We start from the raw sequence: 8,102 nt of genomic DNA on the forward strand, positions 1-8,102 counted from the left end.
CACACACACACACACACACACACACACACACACACACACACACACACTATGTCTGTTAGCTCAGGAAATCATTTAAGCCCCAATACATCACATATGACCTTAACATGAAAACAGAAGTTTTCTCTGCCTTGACATTAAATACACCACGTAAATAAACTGGGATTTAGATTGGGAAAACCACTCAACTGTACCCCAGTCTGCAGATCTTGCATTTCTCCAGGCAGGGATTATCCCTTCAGGCTCCCGTCGGGAACAGCTGTGCAGGGCCGAGGCTCTCACACCCAGTTCCTGGTATCACTTACTCGTATCCACGAGCACATGGAGAGAAACAGTTGGTGTGCCCATGAGATGTGTGTGTCGCTTTAGCACATCCGTTCCCGCTCTCAGCTTGCACCAGACACATCTTTCCCAGACGAACGGAACATCGGCTGGCAGGCAGCAGCCCCACCTGTGCTCTCACCTTGGCGTCAGTCACAGCTAACAACTGTCATGGTGTATGAAATGATGCAGACACAGATTTTTTGACTGTTTAATTTGAAAGTTTACATTTTTTAATGGTTGTGTTAGTGTGTAATTTTTGTACCATCAGTGGCTAGTTTTTGTCTAAAATCTTTTTTGGAATATTGCTTAATGTTTTGATTTCATGACAGTGAAGCTTGTACTCAGTGTTTTGCCAATTAATATTATATGCTTGTAATAAAAGCAGAAGAAAAACTTATAAAATCTCCCAGCATGAAAATGTTTTACCTAAAGTGTTTGTAAGAGTTTACAACATAGAGTGTGTTATCTGTAACACACTATCCAGCCCTCTCCATCTTAAAGGCTTAGCCACCCAGGAGTAAGACATATTCGGGGCGGGGGGAGGAATGGATTTTTTTTTTTTTTTTTCTGTTCTTATTCCCTAACTACAGTATAACAATTATTTATATAGCATTCAGCTTGTTTTGTTTTGATTTGATTGGGGTGTTTTGAGACTGGGTCTCTATGTAATCTTGGCTGTCCTGGAACTCATTTTGTAGACGAGACTGACCTCAAACTCTCAGAGATCTACCTGCCTCTGTCTCCTGAGTGCTGGAAGGTAAAGGTATGTGCCACCATGCTTGGCCACAGTGTATAATTTACTATAAATCATCTAGAGATGATTTTAAGAATTCAGGAGGTTAAGCTGTTTAAAAAAAAAAAAATGCTTTTATAAAAGGAACTTGAGCATCTTCAGATTCTGGTGTTATACAGATCTGACCTCATGGATCCCAAGGTGCTTCTGTGAGTGTTGAGAAATGCTCTAGATGCTCACCTCTGAGTCGTGCCTCACCTTTGCTTGGGAACACACACTTCCTATAACTCAGTAACACAAGGAGTGTGCTGTCTGTCCTGTCTTTGCCCCTGGGTTTGCTACTCCTTCCTCTGTTCCATGTATAATTTCCAAAGTGTTATTCTGGATACAGAACTTCATGTAAATTGAACCAGCATGAGGTACCAGAGTTTGGCAGAAACACATATGAGATAACATGTAATTTGTATGTTCACAGAGGTAGTGTTCTTCCGTCTGAAGCTGTGTATGACAAAAATGCTTGGAAGGAGCCTGCTGATCCCTATCAGTGTACTGAAGGAAGGATGACTTCTTATTTTAAACAGTTTACTCCCAAAAAAGGAAAAACGCACTAGTCAGACTTCTAGTTTCTAAAAGTTAAGTCTTGCAAACCTGAGAAAACTCAAGTTGGAAGGCAAGAAGATAGAGACCAAATTTGGGTTTTGATGGTCTTAACTGAGTAAGTTTCTGTGTGGTGTGTGTGCCAGAGGAAGATGCGGAGTGTGCTGCTCTGTCACTCCCCCTCACCCTGGAGACAGATCTGGAACGAGGCAGTGGCCCGCAAGCTCTTGTGGGCCCCTTATCTCCCCTTCTCTCATTACTGGAATTGCAGATATGGATAACCACGCCTGGTTTCCTGTGTGGGTTCTGGGGGCTTGAATTAGGTCCTCATGCCAGGACACAGCTTCACTGTAGGTAAGCAGGGAGTAACTGTCTCACCTTCCATGGCAAAATACCATGACCAAGACAACTTATAAAGCATTTAATTTGGGGCTCACAGTTCCAAAGGGTAATAGAGCCCGTGATTGTCATGGTGGGGAGCATTGTTGTAGGCAGGCAGGCATGGAGCCAAAGTGGTATTGGAGAGGTTGTATGATGAGGACAGCCATGAGGCAGAGAGGGAGCTACCTGGGAATGGCAGGGGCTTCTGAAGCCTGAAAGCCAGCTCTCAGTGACAGCTCCCCCACCAACTACTGAACAAGCCACAGTGTACGAGCCTGGGGGTCGTCCGAGCGCCTTCACACCACCACAGTGTCTGAGCCTGGGGGTTGCAGACGCATCTTCAGATCCATGTGGGCTGCAGCCATCCACATTCCAGGTAAGATTAGCGGGCGGCAGGGGGTGAAATTGTTGGTGTCTGAGGGTGGAGCTGGAGCCTGGGCTTTGTCAGGTGTTTTCCAGGGAAGCTGCGAGCCCTGGCAGGCACACTCAGGGTGGAAGAGGGTGAATCGTCAGGGCCAGAGCAGCTCAGGCTCTGAAACCGGAGCCAGCCATCAACAAAGGCCCAGCCTGGGCGAGTTGGTGGCTGCTTCCTTCATGGGCCGCTGCCCATGAAGCGGTAATGGAGGCTCAGGCTGGCTAGGTGCTCCTAAACAGAGAAGCAGAGGCAGGAGCCCTGTTTTGTCACTGCTTCAGGAATAGCCAGCCACTTGCTCCTGCAGACCAGCACTGCAGTGGGTGGAGTGGTGGACTGGCTCTGTGGTGGGCGGATGGAGCAGCCAGAAGGCAGCAGCTGTGCTGACGTGCTGGGGAATGGAGGGCGCTCGGCAACCAGCAGCCAAGTCCTGGGGGTCCAGTGATGGGTTATTTAGGGAAAGGGGGAACCCATCCTTCCCTGGAAAGAAATGAAGCGTTTCAGCTGCTCGTGGCGAAATAGGTGATGCTGGCCCCTTTATTTAGTGTGAAACAGGGACTTATACACCTGGCAGTGGGAGGGGTTTGGAAGGTGAATGTGTTTGATTCTCTGGGGCTAGGGATGCCAGGGATGCTTCATCTACAACAACCCTATTTTAGGAGGGGGAAGGCAGTACTTAATTAGCCTATGAGTGGGGGAGGAAATCTAAGTATGTTTTTAAACCTTTAGGTCATTGGTTGAAAGCCAAGACGCCTCACTAACATAGGGCCGGTGTTTCCAGGAATCCCCAGGGGCTTGCCGAACCAGTTTCTTATATGGAGAGGGCAGGACTTGCAATCTCCCTGAGGGCTCTGTAACTTTCATTAGAGGATCTGGGATTCCCAGATCAAGTGGAAAGGGAGTCCATCATTTTACACTGAGCTCAGAGGCGACTTAGATCTTAACAGCAGAGTCCCACATAACATAAGGTAGTTTCTTCAGGGAGATGCCATTTGTTCCTCCAAAGGCCCTGAGTTGCGACATGGTTGCAGGTCTAGGGTACCTCTACTATGGAAGGTGGTAGTTTCTCCACTGCTTTTCTGTGTGCTCCACCCAACCGAGTCAGATGTGGTCTTGTGAGGGTCAAATGTGATCACCCTAACTTGCAATGGAAGTGAAAATGGGTATCATGCTTCAGAAGCTGTTGTGTGATGCCATCTCTGGAAAGATGCTTTCAAACATCTCCCCTCAGAAAAGCCGAGGACTGATCAAAGTACAGACATCACCCAAGTCCAGCTTGGTAAAGCAGTGGGTATTATTGGGGTTCCTTACAGAAGTCACTTATTACAGTTGCTTCACTAAAAGCCTAGCCCAGCACTAGAGTTTTTAAAAGCGGGAACATTGGAGCACACTGAACAAGCAGCTCAAGGGTGTGTGTGTGTGTGTGTGTGTGTGTGTGTGTGTGTGTGTGTGTGTCTTTCCTAGTGCTCTGCTGCTCTGAGCCTTTTCCAGGTAGTTCAGCAGTTCTCTTCTTTCAGACTGCTTATCTTGTTTTTACTTCTTCCATGAAGGTAAGCTTATGTGAGAGAACAGTCTTTACTGTTTAAAGGAGGAAGGAGGAAGCCTAGCAAGTTTCAGGGACTTCTTGAAGCTGTTTACTTCTGGCTTAAAGGATGGAGTTTCACCTCCTCTTGGAACATCCTGTGGTTTCACCTTGTAAACTTCCTGCCTGTAAGATCCTCTTGTTTCACTTCTCTTTTAAATCCTGTTTCCCTCCAAGATGGAAGCTTTTGACCTTGGAAGAAATGGCTGTGAAACAGAAGCACACACTTCCCATAAAAGCCCAAGATGGTTCCTGATCTGCAAAATAGAGGTCTTAAAGCTAAAAACTTAAAATGTGCACCACATTCCTCAACTTGGTGAGTATGAGATTTTGGGAGGCCGGCATCAGGAAAATCGCTCCTCAACAACTGGCAAGTGTTCCTTCTACTAGAAAGTTATCTTATATTACCAGCATATAACTGTAAATACGAACAAGAGTATTCTTGTTGACAGTGAAGGAAGGAAGGAATGTGGTGGCTCATACACATAGTCCAGCATTGCAGAGGCTGAAGCTTGAAGACTGCATGCACCAAGTTTGAGGCATCCTGGACTACACTGTAAGACCTGGGGTCTCACAGCTCAGGAGTTCAAGATCACGCCCTTCCCAGAAACTCTCATAGACCACGAAACTCATTGCAAAAGCAGGAGGTTTAATTTAACCATTGCGCAATGGGGTCACCCCTGCCGGTCAGCAAAGAGTGGCCCCGGGAGACAAAGGCCGTAGGCTTTTAAAAGAAAAAGTGTGGGAAATTTAAAGTTGCAGCTTTGGCAACTTAGGATTGGATGAGGAAGCTATAAAGTAAGATAATTGGTTAGTCTTAGGTGCTCAAGCTTGGCCAGTCCTGCCAAGTGTGGATACAGCTGCAATTAAAGGGGTGGTTAGCTCATCCTTGAAGATTAGGGGCTGCGGACTTTTGGCTGGAGGTCAAAAGCTACTCAGAACAAGTCTGGGTTCGTTGCTAAGAAACACTATCTCAAAGACAAGGGTCTGGTCCTTCTTTTTGCTGAGTGAAGGTCATTGCTGGCTTGCTTTTTTTTAATATCTGTCCTCACAGATAGGGTCACATTCTTCTGTTCTCTGGAAAGGTACTAAGAGGCTTTGGCTTAACCTGGACCTAAAACTCAAAGCTGTAGGCTTTAGAAGACATACAGGTTACAACGTTAGTCTGACCCTTTCAACACAATGCCTACCAACCACCCATTTATAACTTCAGTTTCAGGACTTCCATGAACACCAGACATGTGCATGGTGCATAGACATATAGGCATGCAAGATACTCATACACATAACAATTTTAAAACAATACTTTAAAAAGAGCCGAGTGTTGATGTATATCTATAATCCTAGCACTTAGGAGGCAGGAAGATACTGAGTTCATGGACAGCCTGGGCCACATGATAAGACTTGAGGGGATGGTGGAGGATGGCACCGCTGAACTCCTGAAGCAGGGCTTCTCTGGCCTCAGTGGTGACCCATCAGCAAGAGGACTTGAGACCGTGTGGCCCCACCTCCGTGACCGTTGGACTTATACCACTGTCCCTGGCCTACACAGGCCTGCCCGTCAGTACTAGCCTTTGGCGTATGCTCTCTTGGACTTCCCCAGACCTTCGTCAGTGCCAGCCTGCCAGCCTGCCACAGGGGGACTTCCCAGAGGATGTAGGCTGGGCCTGCAAGCTTCTGAAGTGCCCTTACCGGAGGTTTCCCGGTGGAGCCCGCAGCAGCATTTCTGCCCGCTTGGTGATGAATCTGTTTAAAATTTGTATTAGCGTGATATTATAGGGAATGTTTGTGTGAATAAACTGGCCATATACAAAAGAAAAGTCTCATATGGACATACTAATTGCCAAGCACTTTATATAACCCATAGGCCCATGCTCTCCGCATAGACTCATAAAAGTGCACTGGCAATTTGGTTTGGAAGGTAGACCTTTTTCTTTAAAAAACAAAACAAAAAACAAAAAAACCCAAACTTTATTCTTTGTGAATGTCATATCATATACCCTAATCCCACTCATTTCCGTTCCTTTGCATCCACCATCCACTCTCGCAACCCCACCCCCAAAAGAGAAAAACAGCAACAACAAAAATCTTGTTGTGGAAGCTGAAGTGTGTCACCCTTTTGTCCACACATCTTTACTTGCAAATGTTCATTACGATGAGCCATTGTTCTGGTTCGAGGCCTCTGGCTTCTGCTACACATCAATAGTGGATCCTCACTGGGAGCCCTGTCTGATAGCCTGCTGTTGCCCTGTGTCCTGGGGCTCCTGCAGCTTCAGTTCTTCAGGACCAGCCCCTTCGCCTGCTCCAGCAGTTCATAGATGGGGTAGATGTTGGGGTGGCCAACCCAAAACCCTGGATCTGGGTCTGGGTGGTAGGGGAGCTGGTCAGCTTGCCGGTTATCCCTCACCTACACCGCAGCTCTCCAGCACTGTTCTGGCTCCCTCACCCTTCGCACAGCTGGCAAGGGGCAGGGCCCGATCTCCCACTTTCATGCCCTTGGTGCCAGGTCACCTGTGCCTTCACCACCAGGGCCAGCCCCGCTGTGTAACATGGGCATGGTAGCACTCTGCCGAGTGCGCAGCTGGTGAAGAATGGGGCCAGCTCTAAGAGACATCACCGTGGTCCCCGGCGGTAGCCCAGACCTGGGACATCCACATGGCCCTTGGTGTACTATGAGCCACAGACATGGACACAGACCCCTGCTGCTGCACGGGCATGACCCAGGCATGGCCCTCAGCGGCAGCATGGGCCTGGACTTCAGTGGCCTCAGGTGGCAGCTCACACCCGACTCTTCTCCCTGCCTCCAGTCCTACCTCTCATCATTTCTGCTTCGTGTTCTCTCCATTTCTCTACCACACCCTGGCACAGCATACTGTGGTCCTGCTGGAGGGCCTCGGGTGTCATCTGCCCTCCTGTACTGCGTGGCAGCAGGTGGGCCAGAATGTACGCTTTAACAGCCACTTTTTTTTTATTAAGGTGAAACTCAACACAGTTCTCATATCTCTAAAGTTAGATCAAAATAGATATTTTAAAATCTGAAACACAAAACAATGTAAGTTCTGGGAGATAACAGAAGGGATTAAAAATCTAGGTGTCAGCAGGATGTGGTGGCGCACGCCTGTGGTCCTAACACTCAGGGAGGCAGAGGCAGGCGGGTCACTGTGAGTTCAAGGACAGGCTGGTCTAGGAAGTAAGTCCAGGACAGCCAGGGCTATGCAGAGAAACCCTGTCTCAAAAATTAAACAATCGAGGTGTCCTTGTGTGGCCTCCTAGCAACCCTGAGGGGAGCAGCTTCCGATTTACCCTCTTGCCTCCATTGTATTCAGCCTGATCTCAAGCCAGGAGTAATGGAGCCACACAGGCTTCGGCTGTGTGTGTGTATGTGTGTGTGTGAATGCATGCCACATGTATGTGAGTGCCTGTGGAGGTCAGAGGCGGCCTCGGATCACCTGGAGCTGGATTTATAGGAACTGAACTTGGGTCTCCTGAAAGCACAGGTGTTTGTAAGCAGGAGCCAGCTCTCCAGCACTATCTTTTTTCCTGATTTCACTCTCCCTCCCTCTCTTCCTCCTTCCTTCCTTCCTTCCCTCCCTCCTTCCTTTCTCTGTATAACCTTGGCTGTCCTGGACTCACTCTGTAGACCAGGCTGTCCTAGAACTCACAGAGATCTGCCTGCCCCTGTCTCCCTGAGTGCTGGGATTACAGGCATACGACACTGCACCTGATATACCTTATTTCTTATCATTGCTGAATAATATTCTGTTACCTGATGAAATACAGTATTCTTATCCATTCACTCTTGAAGAATATCTTGGTTGTTCCCAGGTTACGATAATTATGAAAAGTGCTATTCAGGGCCCTACATAAATATATTTTCAAATAATTTGGGTCTTATTTGAGACCTTCTTTGCTGTGAAAAAAAAAAATCTCAGAGAAATAGATTAAGGAAAGGAACATTTATTTTGGCTCATGGTTTCAGAAATTTCAGCCTAAGCCTGTGTGGCTCCATTACTCCTGGCTTGAGTCAGATTTCCAGAAAGAATGTGGGTTTCTGGTTTTAGCTTTTCTCTTGGTTT

Source organism: Psammomys obesus, unplaced genomic scaffold (genome assembly GCF_907164565.1).
Source record: "Psammomys obesus unplaced genomic scaffold, mPsaObe1.curated_primary_1811, whole genome shotgun sequence".
Classification (NCBI taxonomy): domain Eukaryota; kingdom Metazoa; phylum Chordata; class Mammalia; order Rodentia; family Muridae; genus Psammomys; species Psammomys obesus.